The sequence below is a fragment of the Lissotriton helveticus genome, chromosome 2_1 (genome assembly GCF_964261635.1).
Source record: "Lissotriton helveticus chromosome 2_1, aLisHel1.1, whole genome shotgun sequence".
Taxonomy (NCBI): domain Eukaryota; kingdom Metazoa; phylum Chordata; class Amphibia; order Caudata; family Salamandridae; genus Lissotriton; species Lissotriton helveticus.
Genome location: NC_136059.1, coordinates 1427580666 through 1427605426, shown reverse-complemented (window position 1 = coordinate 1427605426; position 24761 = coordinate 1427580666). Strand labels below are relative to the sequence as shown.

Here is a 24761-nt window from a genome sequence, read left to right as displayed (position 1 = left end):
GACTTTGGGGTACCTGCTGTACTTTGCAGGCCCTCTCCAAAGCAGTTATCCATTTGTGGCTGTCATCCCCTTCTTTGTAGGGGGGCACAATCTTGCTTAGGTGTCTATTCTCATAGGATATATCTTTATCCTTAGGGATATTGCTGCCACCAGTGGGTTCTAACCCACTTTCTCTATGCTCTCTAGCACGAGCAAGCTTCTCTTTGGCCAGGGCAACCTCTAGTTCTTGCCTCTCAATCCTCAGAGCAGCCTCTCTCATTTTGGCCTCATGTTCCCTTCTCTGGGGAGAGGTCATCTCCCTCTGAGCAGGGCCATGAGACCACGTGAAGCATGAGATTGGAGAGAGTACCTGAAGTGGGATCTGCCTCTTCTCTGCCTCTGGTTAAGCCCACTTGGGGGTCTGTATGAGGGCGGCCCATACTGACTCCCATGTATGCTTAAGTTAGCCTGGCTAAGTCTTCTAACTAGGACCTGGCTGCTTGTCTCAAGATCAGAATCATCTTCTTCCACCCCCTCTTCTTCCTCATCTGGTACAGGAGTATCAGTATTATCATCTGAAGAGGGAAAGACTTCATCTGCACTACCTGTGTCACCTGTCTTAGGTGGCTGTTGAGCATCATACTCTTCTAAGAGCTCAACCAGGAACTTGATGGTAGGGTTTGAACCCTGTTTTAGCCTTCTAGAAGTACACAGTTGTCTCAATTCTTGAAATGCTAAGGCTTCATATCTCGAAGCAGTCCTCAAGGGATCTACTTCTGCAGGCAGAGAACCACTGGGGTTCACTGTCTGAGACATGTTTTCTAGTGAGGTGTGGTGTTGCACCTACCTACACTATTTGTTTTCCTACAGAACCTTTCTAGGAGTTGTAGTCAGGGTGTGCTAGGCCCAGGCTCTACAACAGACAAGTTCAGTAGAACTTAAGTATACTAAGACTTGTTTTTATATGTACCTATAGGTACCTATGTGATCTTTCAAATGATATCTCAAGATTACAAGTGGTAAAACAACAGCAAGCTCTAATCCTAACCGCTGCACACCGATGTGAGAAGTTGGCCTGGTATATGATGTACACTATTCTAGTGAACACCTTGCACCAGTCCAAACAACCCTTATGGTGATGGTCAACCTTATAGACCATCTATCCTAGTGGTAGCGTGGACAGAACAGTCTTAGGCTAAAAGACTCTTGAAGGCGTGTAAAGCCAGCTGTTTTACCATATGTAACCCCTTGAATATCAAATGAAAGGACACCACACAGGATATATATAAAATATATATGTATTTATTCACTAACACACTCCTCTGAACTCTTTATGAGATCAGAGGCAAAAGCACATAACAAGTTACTTAATCAGAATACTTTAAGTTGCACAATTTACAGTTAAGCCCTACGGGAGAAGCAAATCATATATTAAGAAAGTGGTATAAGTACCACGTCACGAGAAAAGGAAAGGCCTAGGGCCTAGGGAATCGCTGGGGCTAAACTATCTGAACCTTAGTTTAGAAGTAGGAGGCCCACAGGCGGCGCGTGCAGAGTCTTTACCCACACGCGAGAGTCAATGTAAAGTCAATGGGAACTTAGAAGTTAGATAATTAAGGATTTAGGACACTTCCGGTTTAGCTAGAAGGAAACAACTAAAAACCTAGATACTTTTATAGTCAATACCCTTGGGAGGACCGAAGTACTCGCGTTACCTCACCCACAGGAAGCGGGTGCATAGGTGTGAAGATGTGTTGGGTTTCGCCGTTGAAGTCTATGGAGCCTGTGAAGAAAGATGCTGCAGGCGCCCAGGAGGAAGATGTCCGGGTGGATCCAAAGGTGGATCGAGGATGAAGAAGACCTGAAAGCTGAGTCTGGGTCATTAGCCAGTGACCGGGTGGAACCAGGAAGGAACCAGACGACTTCGAGGAGCAATCAGGTGCTGTCTTGAAGCTTGTCTCTTCAGCCACACGGACCAGGAGGCGTCGAGGATGACCAGGTGCTGGAGGCGAGCTGTCCCACAAAGGTTCTCGCAGATGGAGGGGTCGACTGCCAGATTGGAGTCAACAAGCCTTGGCAAAGGCAACCCATGCAGGATTCAAAGAAGGCTTCTATTGCAGACCAGCAAGGTCTGAGGTGCCTCACCTTTGTAGGGAGGCAAGGGCCAGTCTGGAGCAACCAGACCAGTGAGGTGATTCAAAAGGATTGTCGTCACAGGGGCTACTAGCCAACGGGCCATCAACCGGATAACACGTCGAGCAGAACACAAGCAGAAGGGCCCCACGCGGAACTCGTGGACTGTGGAGGGCTGATCTTCGGTGCAGGTGGAGCTCGGATTCGGAGTTTATCAGTCCCCAGTGCACAGCTTCGAGGATGCCTCAGGAGCTGCACAGTTAGCAAGTTACAGGCTTTTCAAGATGTCCGGTCCCACGTGTCTCGTCGCCTCCACGGATCTCAGCTATGCTGCAGACGTGAAGAGAGGGTCATAGAGGTCTGGAAGTCTGGGTCTTGTCAGGCTCTGTCCTCGGGTTCCAGCGAGAACGTCGACAAAGCAAGCCGTTGGTTTGCTGGATGGTGCCTGGTTGCCCAGGGTGGTCAATCCTTGGCCACAAGGGAGATTCTTCAGTCTTCAGCTTCAGCAGAACGTCGAAGGTCCAGAGTTTCATTTCAAGTTTCAGTTCAGGATCAAATCTAAAGTCTAAGGACACAGCTCCTACCTTTATACAGCTAAAAGGGGCTGGATTAGTTCCTAGGTCCCTCCTATGGGTGGGACCAGGAAGGGGGTGGTTACATCCCCTTTCCTTTGTCCAGTTTCGTGCCAGAGCTGGGGCTGGAGTGCCCCAGGAACCGGTTTGAACTGGGGTATGCATGGAGCACCCAGTGTGCCCCAGGCAGTGTCTCAATCTATTCAGCCCTCCCTGTCCCAATACACAAAGTCCTGTCTGGGGTGGTGCTCGCACCTCTCCAGGCAGGAAACCTATTGTCCAAACCTCCGTGACTGGAAGGACTCCCAGCAGCAGGAGGTCAGACTTGTGTCTGTGGCAGCAGCGTCCATTTTGTGACGCTGGGGCTCTGGTTAACTTTAACCAGGATAGTCAGTAACAACATGTCTACTCCCTCTAGAAGGGTGGAATGCTACCCCCGTCGCCAGAATTGGCAAGGGGGTAATATTCCAAAGTGTATGACACCTTACACGACATGTTTAGATAAAGCCAAACCAAAGTTAGCATTCAACCGCGAGGATTATAATGCACTTAAGAGTATATGGTATGGCGATATCATAGAACAGCTATAAGGACATGGTTCCGAAAGCTGCAGACAGGCTCAGTTCATGCTAGAGTACCATCTCACTGGTTACATCACCTTCAGGCACTCTTGTGCTGGTTCCTAATCAATAAGGACTCCACTCATTTTTTATCTCATCATTGGATACGGACACTGGGGTCCCTGAAGCCCAATGGGCTTAATGATCAAGTTGAACTCTCTTGTTATCTATAAGAACTCACACAACCAAGGGTGCACGCACCCACTTGCCTTGGGTACTAGGGTGTATGATTGCATTGAATCAATGTTTGCAATTTACATTCACGCTTATGACATTCACACCAATCTCATAATCATACCGAGTTGTTTTTTTTTTGTGAATTGATGAACATTTCGATTTTTCGATTTTTCACCGATTTTTTACTGGTATTCGTTTTTTCACTTTTCAAGTTTCACATTATATTCCCATATTACGCTTTTTTAATATCACTCGATACCAATAGTTTGTTCCACTCGCTCTTGGTCGTATAGTCTGTTTTTACTTTCTGTCTCCGATGTCCACGTGACACGGAAGTAAAATTTATCAACACCGACATCACTCGCGTGTGATTACCAGAAGACGGGCAAGACCGGTCTCATTACGAACGTGTTTACATAAAAGGGGTGACCCTGTGTCCCTCAGAACCTGGGTAAGCGTGGTTGAATACAAAGTGGTTCTGTCGGGTAGCGAGAAATTGCTTTAAAGAATGGTTAATTCAGTTTAATCAATACGTAAAGTAAACCCTCTCGGAACAGTTCAATCAAAAAATATATAATCTTTATATTAGCAAATATGCACGATACACAGGAATTACTTCATTCTGTGATAACACAAGTTTCAATAAATGGTAAAATCATTACAAAAAACATGTGGTGCACGTGACTGTCAGTGAACAAAGTGATCAGTGCATTCAATCCAGTGACACATATATACAATATATACAGTGTAGTTGGGGGGGATGGGGGGAAAGGGGCCAGTATGTTCAATTCGTCCTCCAAGGAGACAGGGGATAATTGTACAAGCTCCTGGAGTTATCTTGACCGGTGGTGAGCGTCGACGTTTCGACCCTAGAGCGCCCCAGTTGGTGGTCGCGGCGGGTCTTTATCAAGACAGGGACCGTCTGAAAAAAGTGGGTACGGAGGGTTTACAAAAGAATATTTAAAAGGGCGTCTAGGTTGACGTTTGTGAGAGCCAGATACTCACATGTAAGGCAGATCCAAATATCACTGCCTGGTGGGTGGCCAAATGGTCCGACCTAGAGAGGTAAATTAAGGGCACTGTAAATGCCTGAAAATTGCACGGGCATGAACGCTTATACAGTTGTCACTAATGGGTGAATGAGAGCCCTCTGACGGGCATCATATGTTTCATGCACGAGTGCCATGATTAAGCTATCCCTTGGTCATGCACCAGTCTATTGTACACAACGTGATGATACCAAACAATGTGCTGGCATAGGAGACGTTACTGTCACCCAGTGGTATGGCTGAGCATCGAATCCGCGCCAAGACCGGCATGGAGTGTGGATAAGCATGCAAGTACAACACCCGCTATGGAAACCCATCCGGTGTGCGAGTGAACAAAGTTAAAGGTAAAACCGGAACGTTTTCGGTTACCAATTACCATGTGGTTACGACATGTCAGGGCAAATAAGTCAGAGCAGTAACAGCATGAAGATATCAGTAACCATGCATTTTAACCCAACCGCTTGGAACCCAATGCGATGTGCAAGTGCTCAAGACGGAGCAAGACCAACCCATCTGGGAGAGTAGTGACTTACCCCTGGAAGTAGCAAAACGCGGAGTGAATCCGTTCGTCTGTGCGCGAGTACTGCCAGCATTGAAAGCGACAAAACACAGAGAGCGTTGTTAGAAACCCTCGTGTACGTCCGCAACGTACGTTACTAGGCATCTAGAGGAACCTCCTAGCATACGTGGAACGTGCAATGGCGGCGGCAAGCCAGCCGGTTGCCAGGCAACGTATGTACGTTTCCCAAATACACGCATAAGGCGTGGGATAATGTGGGGTTAATCAATGTCTCTGCGCCGTATATTCAAATTAGGACAGGGAAAACTCAGGTTGATATACACAATAACTACTAGGCTAGCCGTGTGAAAATGTAAATAATCAGGCTAATTAAATTCATACAATATAATAACGAATAAAACCTAAATAAATTCATACAATATAATAATGAATAAAACCTAAAATTACTTCGAGAACATAGCACATTTCAAAACCATATTGGGCATACTGAAATGATCAAGCTAGACATAATCTTAGAACATAGTACAAGTGAATCATAAATACATCGAACTCAGATAAATGACACATTTGACAATGGATCATGGGCGATTAAATAGTTCAGGCTAGATATCGTTCCCTGTCGAGAAAGCTAGAAAGTCAAATTGTACCACAGATGTTCATTAGCAGTTGAAATGTTTGGGCAATTTGATTACTGAACAGGGGAGCCATCAAGTGACAGGACAGTTATGCAAAATAGGACAATGTCATAAGGATTGCTGAGATTGGCCAGAGGAATTAAAGTAAGCCCATTTGTTTAGAGATTTCCTCATGTTCATTCAGTCCCTGCACTACGCCACCTAAGACTGTCTGGGTCATGATTGTCATGATTATCATAGCCATATGTGGGCCAAACAACGCAGAAGGCTAAAGCACGTATATTACAGCACATGAGTAAAATCCGTTGCAAGGTTCAGGGTGCCCCTATGGTGGACCATTTTGCAAGTTACAATCATGACCCAGACAGTCTTAGGTGGCGTATACTTGAAAAGATCAATACCAACCCAAGAGGAGGATCCATGACTTCAGCACTCAACAGAAAGGAGTGCAACTGGATACACATTTTGAACTCTGTAGTGCAGGGACTGAATGAACATGAGAAAATCTCTAAACAAATGGGCTTACTTTAAATCCTCTGGCCAATCTCAGCAATCCTTATGACATTGTCCTATTTTGCATAACTGTCCTGTCACTTGATGGCTCCCCTGTTCAGTAATCAAATTTCCCAAACATTTCAACTGCTAATGAACATCTGTGGTACAATTTGACTTTCTAGCTTTCTCGACAGGGAACGATATTTAGCCTGAACTATTTAATCGCCCATGATCCATTGTCAAATGTGTCATTTATCTGAGTTCGATGTATTTATGATTCACTTGTACTATGTTCTAAGATTATGTCTAGCTTGATCATTTCAGTATGCCCAATATGGTTTTGAAATGTGCTATGTTCTCGAAGTAATTTTAGGTTTTATTCGTTATTATATTGTATGAATTCATTTAGGTTTTATTCGTTATTATATTGTATGAATTTAATTAGCCTGATTATTTACATTTTCACACGGCTAGCCTAGTAGTTATTGTGTATATCAACCTGCGTTTTCCCTGTCCTAATTTGAATATACGGCGCAGAGACATTGACTAACCCCACATTATCCCACGCCTTATGCGTGTATTTGGGAAACGTACATACGTTGCCTGGCAACCGGCTGGCTTGCCGCCGCCATTGCACATTCCACGTATGCTAGGAGGTTCCTCTAGTTGCCTAGTAACGTACGTTGCGGACGTACACGAGGGTTTCTAACAACGCTCTCTGTGTTTTGCCGCTTTCAATGCTGGCAGTACTCGCGCACAGACGAACGGACTCACTCCGCGTTTTGCTACTTCCAGGGGTAAGTCACTACTCTCCCAGATGGGTTGGTCTTGCTCCGTCTTGAGCACTTGCACATCGCATTGGGTTCCAAGCGGTTGGGTTAAAATGCATGGTTACTGATATCTTCATGCTGTTACTGCTCTGACTTATTTGCCCTGACACGTCGTAACCACATGGTAATTGGTAACCGAAAACGTTCTGGTTTTACCTTTAACTTTGTTCACTCGCACACCGGATGGGTTTCCATAGCGGGTGTTGTACTTGCATGCTTATCCACACTCCATGCCGGTCTTGGTGCGGATTCGATGCTCAGCCATACCACTGGGTGACAGTAACGTCTCCTATGCCAGCACATTGTTTGGTATCATCACGTTGTGTACAATAGACTGGTGCATGACCAAGGGATAGCTTAATCATGGCACTCGTGCATGAAACATATGATGCCCGTCAGAGGGCTCTCATTCACCCATTAGTGACAACTGTATAAGCGTTCATGCCCGTGCAATTTTCAGGCATTTACAGTGCCCTTAATTTACCTCTCTAGGTCGGACCATTTGGCCACCCACCAGGTAGTGATATTTGGATCTGCCTTACATGTGAGTATCTGGCTCTCACAAACGTCAACCTAGACGCCCTTTTAAATATTCTTTTGTAAACCCTCCGTACCCTCTTTTTTCAGACGGTCCCTGTCTTGATAAAGACCCGCCGTGACCACCAACTGGGGCGCTCTAGGGTCGAAACGTCGACGCTCACCACCGGTCAAGATAACTCCAGGAGCTTGTACAATTATCCCCTGTCTCCTTGGAGGACGAATTGAACATACTGGCCCCTTTCCCCCCCCAACTACACTGTATATATTGTATATATGTGTCACTGGATTGAATGCACTGATCACTTTGTTCACTGATTGATTTGATTTGATTTGATTTTGGGTTTTATAGAGCGCATAGCTGCCCTAGGGCTTCCCAGCGCTAGTGACCACTGTCCTGTGGGGTGAGGAAACAGGGGGGAGGGCTCAGGGGAAGAGTAGGGTCTTTAGTTGTTTCCTGAACCTGAGGTGATTGTGTTCTTGCCTCAGGGAAAGAGGAAGGGCATTCCATAGTCTGGGGGCGTTGTACGAGAACAGGCGGCCGCCTGTTCTGGACTTCCTGATTCTGGGAACGTTTGCAAGGGAAAGGGAGTTTGATCTTAATTGTCTACTAGACTGTTGTTTTGTCACAAGTGGCCTAAGGATGGGAGGGCCTTCATTGTGCATAATTCTATGAGCTATGCACAGGGATTTGAAGTTGACCCGTTCCCTTACTGGCAACCAGTGCAAGCTTCTAAGAGCTGGTTTGGCTGAGTTCCTTGCTGCGGTTCCTGTGAGGATTCTGGCGGCCGCATTTTGTGCACATTGAAGTTTGTGGACTACAGAGGCTGGGGCCCCCAGATAAAGGACATTGCCGTAATCCAATCTGGAGTTCACCAGCCCCTGCATTAGGAGCTTTCTGGAATGGAGGGGGAGTAGATGTAGAATCTTTCGTGCCATCTTTATAAGGCCGAAGCAGGTTCCCGCGGTTTTCCTAGCTTGAGTCCTAAAACTGAGCTCCTGGTCCAGCCATATCCCAAGGCTCTTTACTTCGGGTTTGGGGGATGGCGGGGTTCCCATGCATGGTGGCCAGGGAAGGGGAGTGGGGATTTTCTTAGGGTTTCCCAGGAGGAGTATTTCTGATTTCTCCCCGTTCAGTTTTAATCGGGAATCGCACATCCACTGGTGTACCTTTTCCAGACAACTGAATAGATTAGGGAGGGCGTTGTCTGATTGATTGAGGGAAAGGACGAGCTGGGTGTCGTCAGCATACATTATTGATTTAATGCCGAAAGGCTTGACAACATCCTCGAGTGGTTCCATGTACACATTAAAAAGTGTGGGGCTCAGGGAGGATCCCTGAGGCACCCCACACATGAGTGCTTGAGCCTTGGAGGTGGAATACCCATCTGCTACTTGAAAAGACCTGTCTTCAAGGAAGGATGAGATCCAGGCTAATGCGGAATCCTCCACTCCTATCAGCCCAAGACGGTGAACAAGGGTTGCGTGGTCCACCGTGTCGAAGGCGGCACTCAGGTCGAGGAGGATCACTGCCACTGATCCTCCTGCGTCCAATATGCCCCTGGCTTCTTCGACTACGGCTAACAGTGCGGTGTCGGTCCCCTGTCCTGGTCTGAAACCTGTCTGGGACTGGCGGAGAAGGTGATTGGTTTCTAGGAACTCAGAGAGATGTTGGTTTGCAACGCGCTCGGCGATTTTGCTGATAGCCGGTAGCAGTGAGATCGGTCTAAAATTAGATGGGTCTGTGGGGTCTAGATGCGGTTTTTTTATGAGAGCCTTGACTGTAGCTTTTTTCCAGTTTGCCGGGACTGTGCCATTTTTGAAGGAGGCGTTGATCAGATTGGTGAGAGGGGGAGCTATGGTGGAAGCAACTAGCTTTAGTTTACTGATCGGGGCTGGATCTGATGGAGCGCCGCTTTTGACTTTATGTAGGACGTTAAGGAACGTTTCGGTGGTGATTTGGGGGAAGGAGGATAGCCTCGGGGTGTCTTGGCGGGGGAAGTGGTTAGGGCATCCTAATGCGATCGGAGCAGGCGGGAGGGAAATCAGGATTTTTTTGATTTTTTTCGAGAAGAATTCGGCCATCTGATTACATTTTGCGCCGTCCAGGTCTGGTGGTGACGGTGGGTCCTGAATTTTGGTGAGGAGTTTAACTATCCTATAGGTTTCTTTTGCGGAATTTGCCGCTGAGGCTATTTGCCCTTCGAAATGGGAAGCCTGGGCTGTTTTGAGTGCGTTTTTATAGAGCCTGATATGGATTTTATATTCACTTCTGTCTTCTGGGTTCCAGTTCTTTCTCCATTGGCGCTCTAGCCTTTTGCCTTTCTTTCTTAGTTCGCGTAATTCATCGGCGAACCACGGTAGTTTGGAGGATTTACTGGAGGAAGGGAGGGTTTTGAGTGGCAGGACTGTATTAAGGGAGTCGCTAATCCATTTATGTAATTGGATTTCAGCTTTAGACGGATCTGGGTCTACTGTAGGTAGAGTGGAGGACAGAGAGCGTTCCCATAGGATTATGTCTAGTTTTTTCCATGGGCGTGACGGGACCTGGGGGCGAGGAATATCCACCATCTTCCCTGGAAGTTGGAATTTAAAAGGAACCAAGGAGTGGTCTGACCAGGGAAGGGGCAGGGGAGTTTGAGCAGATAGTTTGGAAAGATTAGAGAAAATGGGATCCAGTAAATGTCCTTTCGTATGAGTGGGATCATTACTGAGAAGTTGTAGGTTGAGGGAAATTAAATCGGTTTTTAAATCTGTGGCGAGTTTGTTGTATTGATCATCGAAGTGGAGATTTAAGTCTCCGAGGATTGTAAAGTTGGGAGTCACACAGGCCAGAGAGGAGATGGCATCCATAAGCGAGTTTATGAAGCGCCCTACCTGACCAGGGGGGCGGTAGATTAGGACCCCAGATAGTGTGGTAGATGGCGGCAGGTGTAAAGAAAAAAGAACATTTTCACTATCTAGGATGGGGCTGTCTTTAAACTGACAAGCAAGGTTATCTCGATAGATAATCGCAATTCCCCCTCCGGTACCCGTCGGTCTGTTGAGAGTTTTAATGAGGTACCCGGGAGGTAGAGCTTGGACAATATCCGGGTCGGAACTCGTGGATAGCCAGGTTTCTGTTAAAAACAGAACGTCAATGTCCGACTCTGTTAGTAATAGGTTGATTTCTGTCTGGTGTTTTGGGAGTGACAGTCACTGACAGTCACGTGCATCACATGTTTTTTGTAATGATTTTACCATTTTACCATTTATTGAAACTTGTGTTATCACAGAATGAAGTAATTCCTGTGTATCGTGCATATTTGCTAATATAAAGATTATATATTTTTTGATTGAACTGTTCCGAGAGGGTTTACTTTACGTATTGATTAAACTGAATTAACCATTCTTTAAAGCAATTTCTCGCTATCCGACAGAACCACTTTGTATTCAACCTCATTACGAACGTGACTACACTTCATAAAGAACACGGTTAATACGACTACTCGATATATTGTTTATCTGTCAAATAGCTTTAAACCATAAGCTATTGATTCACGGACTCGTGTTTGTACAGCATTTTTAGGTGTGACCACGCTGCGACCTAAACGTGAGTTTAACTTGATATTTTATTTCGGTTTTCGGACACATTCGGGGAATGTCTTTGGGCACGGTTTATCACTATTCATGAGCACTTTTTAGGTTTTTGCATGATTAAGGTCTCTTAACACATGAGAGCATTAACACGTGAATGTACATACGTGAATTACTTGTGACCACAGATACATTTGTATTTTTTAACAGCGCATGCTCCCTGAGGAAGGGCAAGCAATGCCCGAAATGCATTGGAGCTCATGAAATGGAACAGTACATGTATATATGAAAAAGACTCATGTTTATTCAAGGAAGAATATCAACAATGAAGCAATTGTGATAAACATCAATAAAATACGGAGAAACTAGATAAAAAATGAGTGGAGTCCTTATTGATTAGGAACCAGCACAAGAGTGCCTGAAGGGGATGTAACCAGTGATTCACTGGTAACACAATTTCGTTATTTGATACAGGACGCAACTCACGGATAGCGTCACCCATCAGCAGCACCTTAAATTGATTTAATAAAAGCCAATTTGAACCTAATTCTAAAATTCAAAGCTGTGCATCAACCCCATCTAATAGAGAGTACCATCTCACACATAACCAAGCACTCTGCCTTCAGGATTCTTAAGGCCTGCCATAGGAGTGACTTATAGGTTACTGTGTGTCTATATATAAGGGTAGATTTAGGAATACTATACGTAAGCAAGGGGTGATTACACGACCTTGCCCCAGCTGAGTGATCAGCCAGTTGTGTCAGTTTGAGTGGCCAGCCAGGGGTGGCATAATGCATGCTGCAGCCCCTGGTAGGCCTTGGTTACACCTATGCCCTGAGTACCTAGGGTTCACCTCTACAGGGGCTGACAAGGTGAACCAATTCCCAATTGTGGCTGTACCTAGAGTACATGATGTGAATTTAGAGAGAGTGCATCTGGGCTGTGGGTTTGATTAGCAGGCCCACCGGCACATCTAAGTCAAAAACCAGTAAAGCAAAAGCAAAAAGTGGGGGTAACCATAGGAAGCAGACCCTACTCTCCTACAGGGACAGCAATGTAACACTGTTGAACGTTGCATTTTAATGCACATTGGGGCAGTGGACCTAGCAGGATGTAGGATTCTCTGCACTATTTTCTAGGACAATCAAAGGTGAATGAAGTATTCTTAAACACCCTGGCCCTTTGTAGTGAGTCTCAGCAGGGAGTCAGTGCCTGTGTATTCAGTTATCTTGTCCCTGAGTGCTATTTGTCTCATCGTAGATGGTGAGTGACCAATTTTGTGCTCCATTTGCTTTATCTCAGTCTCTAACCGAGCAAGCATTGAGTGTAGATCTCTCAAATACCCAGCCTCCGGCAGTGTATATCCCCCTGATAATGGCCTTAAACTCCTCCCACACTGTTGTCATTTGCTGGACCGTACCCACGTTACGTTGGAAATAGTCTTAGATTGCCTGACCTATCTCTGTTCGGAATAATTCTAATAGCATAGCGGGGTTGAGATGCCAAGCCACCTGATGGACACACCCTGTCGGTGGGGTGAGGCTCATTACCACTGGACAGTGGTCCGAGTAGGTGCGTTCAAGATGTTCTACACGCGTTAGCCATGTGCTGAGCCCTTTAGAGATCACTGAGTAATCCAACCTCGACCATGCTGCATGTATCGCGGTAGAATATGTTCCTTCTTTCAGTTCTGGGTGTAGATATCGCCAGGTGTCTATTAGGCAGTTCTCCGTTATGATATCGCATACTTGCCATTGGACATTGGCATAGTGATATGGGTGTGACCTTTCTAGTGCCAGATTAAGTGTTGTGTTAAAATCTCCTCTTCTCCCCCCCCCCCACCAAATGACATGAGTGGAGCTTATGTCTATTATTTTTCCCCATAAATTGGCAAAGAACATTGGATCATCAGTATTGGGCCCATAACAGCTGACTAGTGTAACAAGGCGAGAAGCCAGTTTACCCCACATTATGCTGAAGTGGCCTAGAGGGTCCTGGATTGATCCCATATGTATATATGGAGTTTTTTAAATGTATCTTTTAACTAGGATCACTGTGCCCCGCGAGTAGGTATAGAAGGATGCAAAGCAGCTATGCGCCACCCATCTGGCAGCGAATCGTTGGGGCCGCTTAGGGTCGAGGTGGGTTTCTTGTAGCATCGCTATGTGTATCCCGTGTCTATCCAGGTATGCTAGTATTTGTCGACACTTACGTGGGTTCCCTAATCCCCTTATGTTCCAGGTTATGAAACGTATCTGGTTGTTTCAGGCTCTGTCATCTAAGTGGTACTTTGTATAGTTTATCATAGAATATAACAAACTTATCATAATGCTCTGTGTGCTTCCTACTGAATGCAATACCTATTTCTCCATATTATGCGATGTGCCTGTGACCAAACATTCCCTTCTGCCTCCCCCACCCACAACGAAAATACCAACTTGTCTTGATCACTATACTCTCCCACATAATCCAGATTCATAACTTACATCTGCCTCAGCAGACAATGCAATTTACTTATAATCTCCATAGTTAGTCAGTGCAGTTGTTCCAAACAAAAATGCAGTAATCTGCAATGTAAAGGAAGAAAATTAACCCCAACAAGATAATGGGAAGGGAAAGGGGGAAAACAAGCGAGCAAAGGATAAAGATTGACACTAAGAAGTCCTTCAAGGGTGTTACGAAAAAAAAGAAAGATGTGGGGGATCACCTTGAGGGGTAAGATCAGAGGGCGCCTCAACCCGCTCTCAATGTCCCCCGAATTCAGAGAGAGAAAGAGTGAAGGGTGCCTAGGAAAGCAAAAGTACGTTCTCACCAAATCACATAGGCCCAACTAGACAATTGAGCGTACCGTTTAGTTGTATTGTCTTTCTGCTGTACAAATATTAAACCTTAAGCTAGTCTAGGTGCCTGGGGGCACGTTCAGTCATGCAGTTCACTGTCCATACTCACGACCAGTCCGATATAGTTCCAGTCAGTCGTCTGACAGCTGCGATGGTGAGCGGTCGTTAGAGTCCTCCCTCTCCCGATTCGACCGCTGCTTCTTTATTCTCTTGAGGAAATCCTCTGCTTGTTGCAGGTTGGTGAAAAATTGTTGCTTTCTCTGATGGGTGAATTGAAGGTGTGTTGGGTACAGCATTGCGTAGTCTATTTGCGCCAGGACTAGTTTTTTCTTGACTGGAAAAATGTCCTCCTGGCTTCTCAGACTGCAAGCATGAAATCGGGGTACAGAGTAACATCGTGCCCCTCATACACGAGTTGCTGTTTTGCTCTTGCCATCCGCAGTGCTGTGTCTTGGTCCCTGTAATTGAGCAGTTGGCTATTATGGGCCTGGTTGTTGCTCCCAGAGGCAGTCTGGGACCCAGGCAGCGATGTGCCCTCTCTACCACCAGTTGGGCCGAAAATGCATTGGTGCCGAAAACTTTACAGAACATTTGTTCAACATATTCTTCAATATTATCAGTGTTGGCTCTTTATGGCACACTGAAGATGCGTATATTATTGCGCCTTGAGCGCTCTTCAAGGTCCCCATTCTTTGCAGCTATGACTTTTTTAACAGATGGTTCATTTGTGACAGCTGTGACTTCCTGGCTGTCGCGGTGTCTTCTAGATCGGAGATTCATTGTTCTGCTTCCCCAATGCGTTTGCCATGCTTCTCCATTTTTTGGCCCATGATGTCTATCCAGTTGCACATGGTGCCAATTTTGGTTTCTATTGAGGTAAGTGTGAGAAGTTGGCCTGGTATATGATGTTCACTATTCTAGTGAGCACCTTGCACCAGTCCCAACAACCCTTATGGTGATGGTTGTAAAGTCAACCTTATAGACCAGCTATCCAAGTGGTAGCATGGACAAAGCAGTCTTAGGCTAAACTCAAGAGGGCATGTGAAGCCAGCTGTTTTACCATATGTAACCCATTTAATACCAAGTGAAAGGACACCACACAGGTTGTATATCAAAATATATATGTATTTATTTCTAATCCTCTGAACTCTTTATGAGGTCAGAGGCACAAGCACATAACAAGATACTCAATTATAATACAATAAGTTGCACAAAATACAGTAATGCCCTAGAGGCACTTCGAACCATATACTAAAATAGTGGTATAAGAACCACGTCACGAACAAAGGATAGGCCTAGGGCCTGGCGAATCGCTGGGGCTACGCTGTACTACCAAAGGATAGGGAGCAGGAGGCCCACGGGATGCGCGTGCAGTGTCTTTACACGCACTCAAGTTACCATAGAGTTAGAAAGGGAACGAAAGAATTGGAAACTAGTTCTTTTAGGTAACTTCAGGATGGACAAGGAGAAAGCTACTTGAAAGTTAGACACTAGGATAGTAAATACCCACAGGAGCACTGAAGTACTCGCGTTACCTCACCCACAGGAAGCGGATGCATAAGTGTCAAAGTGTGTCGGGTTTCGTCGCTGAATCCTATGGAGCCTTGAAGAAAGATGCTGCAGGCGACCAGGAGGGAAGTGTCCGGGTGGATCCACAAGGGCGGATCGAGGATGAAGAGTAGAAAGCAGAGGGGACAGAGTCTGGGTCACTAGCCAGTGACCAGGAAGGAACCAGGCGATGTTGAAAAGCAATCAGGTGATGTCATGAAGCTTGTCTCTGCAGCCACGTGGACCAGGAGGTGTCCACGATGAGCAGGAGCTGGATACGGACTGTCCCACAAAGGATCTCGCTGTCGGCGGTGTCGGCTTCCGGATTGGAGTTAAAAAGCCTTGGCAAAGGCAACCCACGCAGGAATCGAAGATGGCTTACGGATCAGACCAGCAAGGTCTGATGGACTTCTCCTTTTCAGGGAAGCAAGGGCCAGTCTGGAGCAACCAGACCAGTGGTGTAAATCAAAAGGTTCGTCATCACAGAGGCCACTAGCCAACGGGCAAGTGACCGGACAGACGCATCGAGCAGGAAAATGCAGAAGTGCCCCACGCAGAACTCGTGGAGTGTGGAGGGCTGATCTGCGATGCAGATGATGCTCGGGGATGGGCTTCTCAATCCCCAATGCACAACTTCAAGGGTGCCTCAGAAGTTGCACGGAAAGCAATTCGCTGGTTTTCCAAGATGATCGGTCCCACGTCTCTCGTCGCCTCCACGGGTCTCAGCTCTGCTGTGACTGTGGATCGGGCTGTTGGAAGTCTGAAAGTCCAGGTCTTGTCAGGCTCTGTGCTCGGGCTCCAGCGGGAGCATCAACAAAGCAAACCGTTGATCGCTTGATGGTGCCTGCTTGCACAGGGTGGTCACTCCTTGACCACAAGGTAGATTCTTCAGTCTTCTATCTTCAAGTAGAACGTCGAAGGTCCAGAGTTTCGTTTCAAGTTTCAGTCAGGATAAATCTAAAGTCTTGGGACTCAACTCCTACCTATATACCAAATTTAGGGGCTGGATTACCTGCTAGGTCCCTCCTATCGGTAGGACCAAGGAAGGGGGTGGTTACACCCCTTTCCCTTTTTCCAGTTTCACACCAGAGCTGGGGCTGGAGTGCCCCAGCACCGGTTTGAACCGGACTATGCATGGGACACCTTGTGTGCCCCAGGCAGTGTCTCATTTCATTCAGCCCTCCCTGCCCCAATACACTATGGCCTGTCTGGGGTGGTGCTAGCACCTCCCAAGACAGGAAACCTATTGTCCAAGCCTCCCTCGCTGGAAGGACTCCCAGCAGCAGGAGGTCAGACTTGTATCTGTGGCAGCAGCATCCATTTTGTGATGCTGAGGCTCTGGTTAACTTTAACCGGCATTAGTAGGAACAACATGTCTTCTCCCTCTAGAAGGGTGGAATGCTACCCCTGTCACCAGAACTGGCGAGGGGGTAGTATTCCAAAGTGTATGACACTTTACACGACATTTTTTGATAAAGCCAAACCAAAGATAGCAATAACCGCGAGGATTATAATGCACTTAAGAGTATATGGTATGGCAATATCATAGAACAGCTATAAGTACATGGTTCTGAAAGCTGCAGACAGGCTCAGCTCATGCTAGAGCACCATCTCACATAAACCAAGCACTCTGCCTTCAGGATTGTTAAGACCTGCCATAGGAGTGACTTATAGGTGCATATGTGTCTATATATATTGGTAGGTATTGTAATTATATTGTATTGTAATTGCATTTATATAGCTCTTACTACCCCTGATGAGGCGTCGAAGCGCTTTTTCTGCGGGTAGCACGCTACTCCGGGACCCACAGAGGATTAGTGTTGAATTAGTATAGTGAAACATGCAAGTACATTTTAAGTGGTGGATGGGTTAATCAGTTATTTGGATTTGGAATGATAGCAGAAGGATAGAGTAGGACAAAGGTTTGTATTTATTTATCGCTCGCTTGTTGACGCATGCTATTCAGGGAGCCTATAGAGGATTAGTGGTGAATTAATATGGTGAAATGTGATGTAATTTCAGTGGTGGATATTAGTCTGTTACTTGGAGTGAGAAGGATAGCGGATGGATAAAAGGGGAAGAAAGATTTGCATTCATATAGCACTTATTACCCCCGATGGGCGTTGAAGCACTTTTCTGGCGAGTAGCACGCCACTCAGGAACCCATAAAGGATTAGTGTTGAAAATTAGTATAGTATAAATATGAAGTAATTTGAGTAGTAGATATGTTATTCAGTTATTTTGGGTAGTATATTAGTATAGTTGAATATGGAATATGGAATTTGAGAAGTGAAACATGTTAGTCTGTTAATTTTGGAGGGATAAAAGAGTGAAGGATTTTTTTTTAAGTCTTAGCAGTAGGAAGAGGCTTTTGGATGAGTAAAAAGGAGTTTTGGAGGGAAGGAGTCAGAGGGGAGAGTTTAGAAATGTTTATTTTAGGGGATCGGTGTAGTAAAAAGAGGTGTCAGATGATGCAAGGAGGGTTAGAGCAGGAGAGAGTCTAGGAAAGGTTATTTTGGCGATCATAGTAGTGGTATGGGGTTTGGGATAAATGAGAGAGTGGATGTAGAGGATATATTGATAGATCTATAGGATGAGAGATAGGGTAGTGCATGAGAAGGAGTAGTAGAAAGAAGTTTGAGAGGAGTCAGAAGGTTGGGCTAGAAGATATATTGAGTGAAGTATAGGCTGAGAAATAGGCTAGTGCATTGGAAATGCAAAATTAGAAGAAAGTGATAAATATATATATCCATAAGTACATTAAAAGTATATAGATACATAAAAGAAGTAAGTATATTTAGATTAAATATATTGATAGAGGCACAGGATGAGAAATAGGGTAGTGCATTGGATATGCTTTTTCAGGAGAAAAGTAACAGACACACAGATCCAAGTGCATGGAAGGTACATAGATGTACAATGGAAGTTTGTACATGTAGACCAAAAATGATTTTTATTTATTGATGATTATTATTATTAATATTTTTTTTCTTCTTCTCTTAACAACATAATTGTTTTACATGTTTTATAAAGTAATACACAAAGATAGGTACATATCTATAGTGAACACAAATGCTTATATACAGAGGGATATGCTGTAAATTTCTATTTCCGTATGGTGCTTATGTGGGGAAGAGATCTTGAGTAGTTTTCTGAAGATAAGGTGGTTGTCGGTGGATCTTATGTTGGGGGGTAAAGAGTTCCATAGTTTGGCTGCTTGAACAGAGAAGGATGTGCCACCCATTGTTTTTTTCTTGTATGGTGGGATTTTGAGGCGAGATGCTCCTTTAGAGCGTAGGTTCCTTTGTTGAATGTGTTTGGTGATTTTATTCCTGATGAAGAGTGGTCCTATTCCATGTATTGCTTTGTGGGTAATACAAAGCAGCTTGAACGTGGATCTTCTGGCAACCGGTAACCAATGCAGGGCTTTCAAGGCAGGGGAGATGTGGTCTCGTGGTTTGATATGCAAGAGTAGTCTTGCAGCCGAGTTCTGAGTCCGTTGTAGTCTTTTCATGGTCGTTAAAGGTGATCCGTTGTAGAGGTTATTGGCATAATCAAGTTTGGATAGAACAAGGGAGATGGTAGCTTGGACCTTGTGTGGAAATCCCAAATGAGGGAAAATTTGTCACAGCGTTTTTATAGTAGCAAAGCTTGATCTTGCTAGTTTATTTACTTGGACATTCATCGACAGCTTGGAGTCCATGGTCATTCTGAGGTTTCTTACTTCCTTCGATACTTTAGGCAGTGATCCCAGTTCATCAGGCCATGCGGCAAGCGGGTTGTAATTTTTCCAATCGCCACATGTGAGTATTTCAGTTTTTGAAGCATTCAATTTGAGATGGCTCCAAGTCATTCACTGATCCACGGCTCTGAGACAGCTGAAAATTGGTGATTTTCCAATGTCTTTGGGGCATTCCAGTTGAAGGAGTATTTGCGTGTCATCTGCATAGTTGTAGCACGTGAGGTAAAATTTATTGATCAGTACTGGTAAAGACTTCATGTAGATGTTGAAAAGCATGGGCGAGATGATAGAACCTTGAGGGACCACTGCTTTTGTAGAGTACGGTTTGGACGAGAAAGGTGGGGTGTGGATGACATTAGTTCTGTTTCGAAGGTAGGACGCGATCCAGTCTAGAGCAGTTCCCTCTATGCCGGCTTCATAAAGTCTTTGTTTCAGAGTGTCATGGTCAACCATGTTAAAAGCAGCTGAGGGGTCCAAGAGGAGTAGCGCAGCAACCCCGTTGCGGTCAACTGTATTCTTTAGGTCATCCCAGATGACAAGGAGGGAATATTCAGTGCCTCTTCCTGGACGGAATCCTGTTTGGAAATCTGAAAGTATGTCATTCTCTTCAATGAATTGTGACATCTGGGCGAACGCTGCTCTTTCTATCAGTTTGCCCAGGAAAGGTCCATTTGTAATGGGTCTGTAGTTGTCGGGGTTCAAGCGGGTCAAAGTTTGTTTTCTTCAGTAAAGGGCGTATGTATGACTTTTTGAGTTCTTCTGGAAATATTCCAGTAGTTAAAGAATAGTTGATGATTCTTCTTACTGGAATGGCAGCAGAGGTTGTTAAAAGAATAGTCTTGAAAGTTTGTGGCGGACAGGGGTCAGAAGGGCTGCTGGCAGGCCTGCTTGCTTTGACCAGGTCATACATTTATTGTGTGAGATGTGTTGGAAGGAACGGAGAGGCTTGATTAGAGCATTCTTGGATAGTTGTTTTGTACAAGGGTTAGTGCTGGTGCTTTGTTTCTGTTGTAAGTACGAGTCCAACGTGTCTGCTTTGTCCTTGTAATGATTTGCCAGTTTGTCTGTGGAATCTTGAGTAACAGGATGAGTTCCTTCTAGGCAATTTGGTTTTCAAAATTCATTGAGTATTTTATAGAATTCTTTATTTGCACATTTAGCATTTTGAATTCTGTCTGAATAGTACCTTTTCTTAGCTTTTTTGATAGCCGACTTATATAATCTGTTAATTTTTTGGAGGTGAAGTTTGTCTTGTTTGGTGTTTGTTTTAAGCCAGGTACGTTGCAGCTTTCTAATTTGTTGTTTTATGTTTTTTATTTCTATGTTTCTCCAAGGCGCTTTTTTCCTTTTGTTCGGTTGTGTGGTTTTGAGTGGTATCAGGATGTCAAAAGCTTCCTGTAGCCACTCATATACACTATACGTAAGCAAGGGGTAATTACACGACCTTGCCCCAGCTGAGTGATCAGCCAGTTTCGTCAGTTTGGAGGGCAAGCCAGGGGTGGCAAAAGATATGCTGCAGCCCCTGGTAGGCCTTGGTTGTTCCTATGCCCTGGGTACCTATGGTACACTGTACAGGGACTCATAAGAGTGACCCAAATCCCAATTGGTGATGTACCTAAAGTACATGGTGTGATATTTAGAGAGAATAGGAGGGCTGTGGGTCTGATTAGCAGGCCCATAGCCACATTAAGTCGAAACCAGTGAAGCAAAAAGCAAAAAATTGGGTGACCATAGGAAAGCAGACCCTACTCTCCTACAGTAAGGCTGTGCTTCATGGTGGTGAGGAGCCCTTTAGGTCATTATCTGCCGTCTGCAGAGCATCAGTTGGTGGATCAGTGGATTATGACTTTGACTTCAGGGTGCCTTCTGGGACTCAAATGACTGCTTGGCTTCTGGCCTGCCCAGCTGTTGCACTGGGGCTTATTATCTGACTTGGCAGTACAACACCTATTCTGTTTGCACACGAAGATATGTTAGGTTAATTGCGATAATTAGTTTGTGTTTCAACTGGAAGTTGCTAGCATCATATTCTATTGGCGGATAGGTGCTGTTAGAAATGGCGGTTTCCGGTTGGCTGAGGCTTGCGCCAAAGCCAGGCAGAAACCACCACTCTAGTCAGGGCAAGGGAGTCACACGCCAAGATTACCCCTGCTCACCCCATTGGTAGCTTGGCACGAGCATACAGGCTTATCCCGAAGGCGATGTTTAAAGCGTTTGCGCGCGCACCCAGCAACAACACCCAAGGCCTACCATAAAGGAAACTCCACACAAGGGTATATATAAAAAATAGTCTTTGTATTATACCACAAACATTAGACAATAAACATATACTTTACAAGGTGCCATGGGCACGGGCAGAATGAAGAGGGGATTATTTACATGGGACAGGGCCACCTGGACCGCTGTCAGGAGTAATCACTTTTAGAACTAGCATGTAGAACATATCATAAATGTAGTACCAAAATTAGCACATGTAGCACACAACCAGAACTCACTGGTAACAGTTAAACATCACCTATGTAATCCTAAAACACCTTAGGTAAATACCACGCAGGGCACCATTACCTCACTAGCATCACTCTTCTAGGGCAAACAACCTCCTAGGCATAAAAACACATATTTAGAGGCATGGGCAAAAGCATTGCATCAATCACATTAGGCAGGTACACCATCTGCGCCAAAGCATTATAAAACTGACCCCAGGCCAACCTGGCCTCTCGGGGGCTCACACTCCCTCTGTCCAGCAAAGTCAGGGCAGGCTGTGCAGGCAGTCAAAGGAGAACTGCGCAAGAGTTCTCAACCTAAACGTAGCAGATGCCCACTAAGTGCTGGGCAGCTGAATCACCAATGGGGCCAAACACACGTGGGCGCCTCGTGGGCTCGAGGCCTGAACAACTGGGCCCTTGAGAGCTTCGGGGGCTCTTGAAACAATGCTGCCCGTTGTTGGAGTCCCCCTTCTGGGGACTCGAAGTATCCAAAAATGCCCCCTGAGCCTTCGTGGGCTCTCAAGAAACAAATGCCCCCTCTTGAGCCTCGGGGGTTCTAGAACAGAATGGCAGCACTAACATTGGAGTCCCTCACGGGGGACTCAAAAGACAATGGCCCCCGGAGCCCTCTCAGGGCTCTAAAATAACTATGCCCCCGTCACTGGCGGAGTCCCCCTTGGGGACTCAGACTCACAATGGCCCCTTGGTACTTCGGAGTCACGGGGCTTTAAAACAAGAATGCCCACTGGAGCCTCTCAGGGCTCGTGACAAATGTCCTCGCGCTGGAGGGGAGGGGCGGGCACCGGCAATGTGCCCGACGCCCTCCTCTTCAATAATGGACACTGGGCCCCACTCACCGGCTTGCAGGCTTCCTCCGGCCTGTGGCAGGGTAGGGCGAGGCTTCTCTTTGTCCCAGCAGCCAGCACACGCGGAGCTTCACCGGGGCAGCAGGCGGGGCTCCTCTTCCCTCCTAGGAGCCTCGCTGGGAAGTTCGCCGGACTGCCTCTTCACCCGGGCCCCCTCCTGGGACCGGGGGCCTTACTGCACACTGGTAGGGCTCTCCCCCTCACATGGGAGCCCTGCTACCGCCGCCATGTTCGTTGCTCCGCTGCTTCCGTGTCAGGTCCCGGGCCGGCAGCCAATCACAGCATGGCCCTGGGAATGACGGCCTGGGGGTGTCCCGGGCCGACCGGCGGTGATTTCGAGGGGAAAATACGGGGTAGGCTCCCGTTTAAGGAAATAAAAAAAATAGCGGCAAGGTCCCTGGCGGGGTGGGCACCTGCCAGGGGACTTAATAACTTGGCAAATAAGCGGGGTAAGCTCCCGTACCATCAATTAGCCCAAAAAGGGGGATCCCCACGCCGGGGAATCCCTCGGGGCCATGTTCACAGCCTCCTCGAGTCAGCCAGCGCTGTAGGGACAAAAGAAAGCGCTCCCAAGCGCTAGGGAGGACAAATCCAGCGCTCCCAGGCGCTGTAGGGAACCACAGCCACAAGTCCAGGCAAAATTCCTGTACGAAGGTAGGCGGGGGGCAAGGCTGGGCTCAGGTTCCAGCTCACAGGGCCCTCCAGGCAGGGTGGCAGTCCCCAGTGGCGGTCCTGTGTGCAGGGTGGGGGAAAAACAAGTTGCAGCTGGTTTTGGAGCACTGTGATGTGATCAGCCACCCTTCCTATTCACTAGTCAGGCTAGGGTCATCAGTCGTACCACAGGGGGCGGAGCCAGCATTGTGTGGGGAAAGCCCAGCCCTATTCAGGTCCCAGGTGCACTCCTCCCCAGCCATCACACATGCAGATCTCCCATTCACCACTGGGGCACACCCATCCTGACTCCTGGAGCCTGGCACACCAAACAGCTCCAGCCAATCACAAGCCAGCACCTTCACTGCACAGGTACACCAACTTCTAGAAGTGGCACTTCCACACTAGACACATTCACGCCACATACATCATCGCACAGCATTTAATCACACGAGTCCGCACATACCAAACTCGAGTTCGCACTCTCCACGCATCAGGAACTAACATAGACACATACACTCCCCATGCATTCCTATGGGAGGGCAGGCCAACCTCACTACACGCACGCACTTTACCCTGGGACACAGTGGTAAAGTGCGCAGAAACCAAAAATCACTACCAGCACTTCACATTCATAAGCAAAAAGTTTAGGGGTGAACCTGCCAGAAGGGCCTAGTCCAACAGGTGCCATAGAGTATCGCCCGAGTTGCATCACTGGTTTAGTTTGATAGTTTGAGCAGCTTTTCGGTGTGTGCGTTGTTGGCTCATAGTAGTTGCCTGCTGAGGCTCTTCAGTTATGAGTCTAGGCCTTCTGGCATGGCTACTAAGTCTCATACTATCTCCAGATGCTCAGGGTGGCTCGATGCAGCGCCAGGGGGTCTTACCTTGCTGTCTTGTGTTGAGTCTGCCCCTAAGCAATTGCCCCCCCAGGTAACTGTGAAATTACCCGAGTCTGGTGCGTCGTCCTCTCCGGCGGCTGATTCGACACGCGAGACACTCGTTTCCAATGAGCGGTGTAATTCTACTGTGAGACCTTAGCTCTCCATGCTACTATTGGGGGGGGGGTAGTACACGCACTTTCCTCACCTTCGGTTTTAGCTGGGCAGGATGTCTTATCAGTTGCTAGTTTTCTGGAGCAGAGGACACTATCTGATCGGTCCTCGCCGTGAAAGTGGGCAGGCACCGATCTCCTGCTTGGATGGCCAGTGGTTGTTTCCGCTCCTCAGCTGATTTTCAAGGGCCAGGTCACGTGGCAGTCACAGCCGCCGTAGCATCTAGGCTTTCAGAGGCTGGGCACCTGGCCTCGCCTTCACCCCAATTCCCTCGCAGGTCAGAGCGGGTGTCCTGCCTTGCAACAGCCGGCCTCTGCTCAGTGCACCCGGCTGTGCTCTCGTACCTTACGCACCCACTTTGCGGGCCGCATCACTTAGGGTCCGGGGGAGACCCCGCTCTCTTAATTGTATGGCCAGCGGCCGTGTCTCAGCCGCCCCAGGTTTCAGCGGCCG

General features: G+C 46.7%; 1 protein-coding gene across 1 annotated transcript in view; it reads left to right on the top strand.

Moving 5' to 3' along the window:
• Positions 1-6895: 6895 nt before the first annotated feature.
• ERCC3 (ERCC excision repair 3, TFIIH core complex helicase subunit) overlaps positions 6896-24761 on the top strand; it is a 2074468-nt gene continuing 2056602 nt past the window's right edge. The window contains exon 1 of the mRNA XM_078676352.1: positions 6896-6977. The gene's annotated coding sequence lies outside the window, so the exon portion shown is untranslated. The remainder of the gene's footprint in view (positions 6978-24761) is intronic.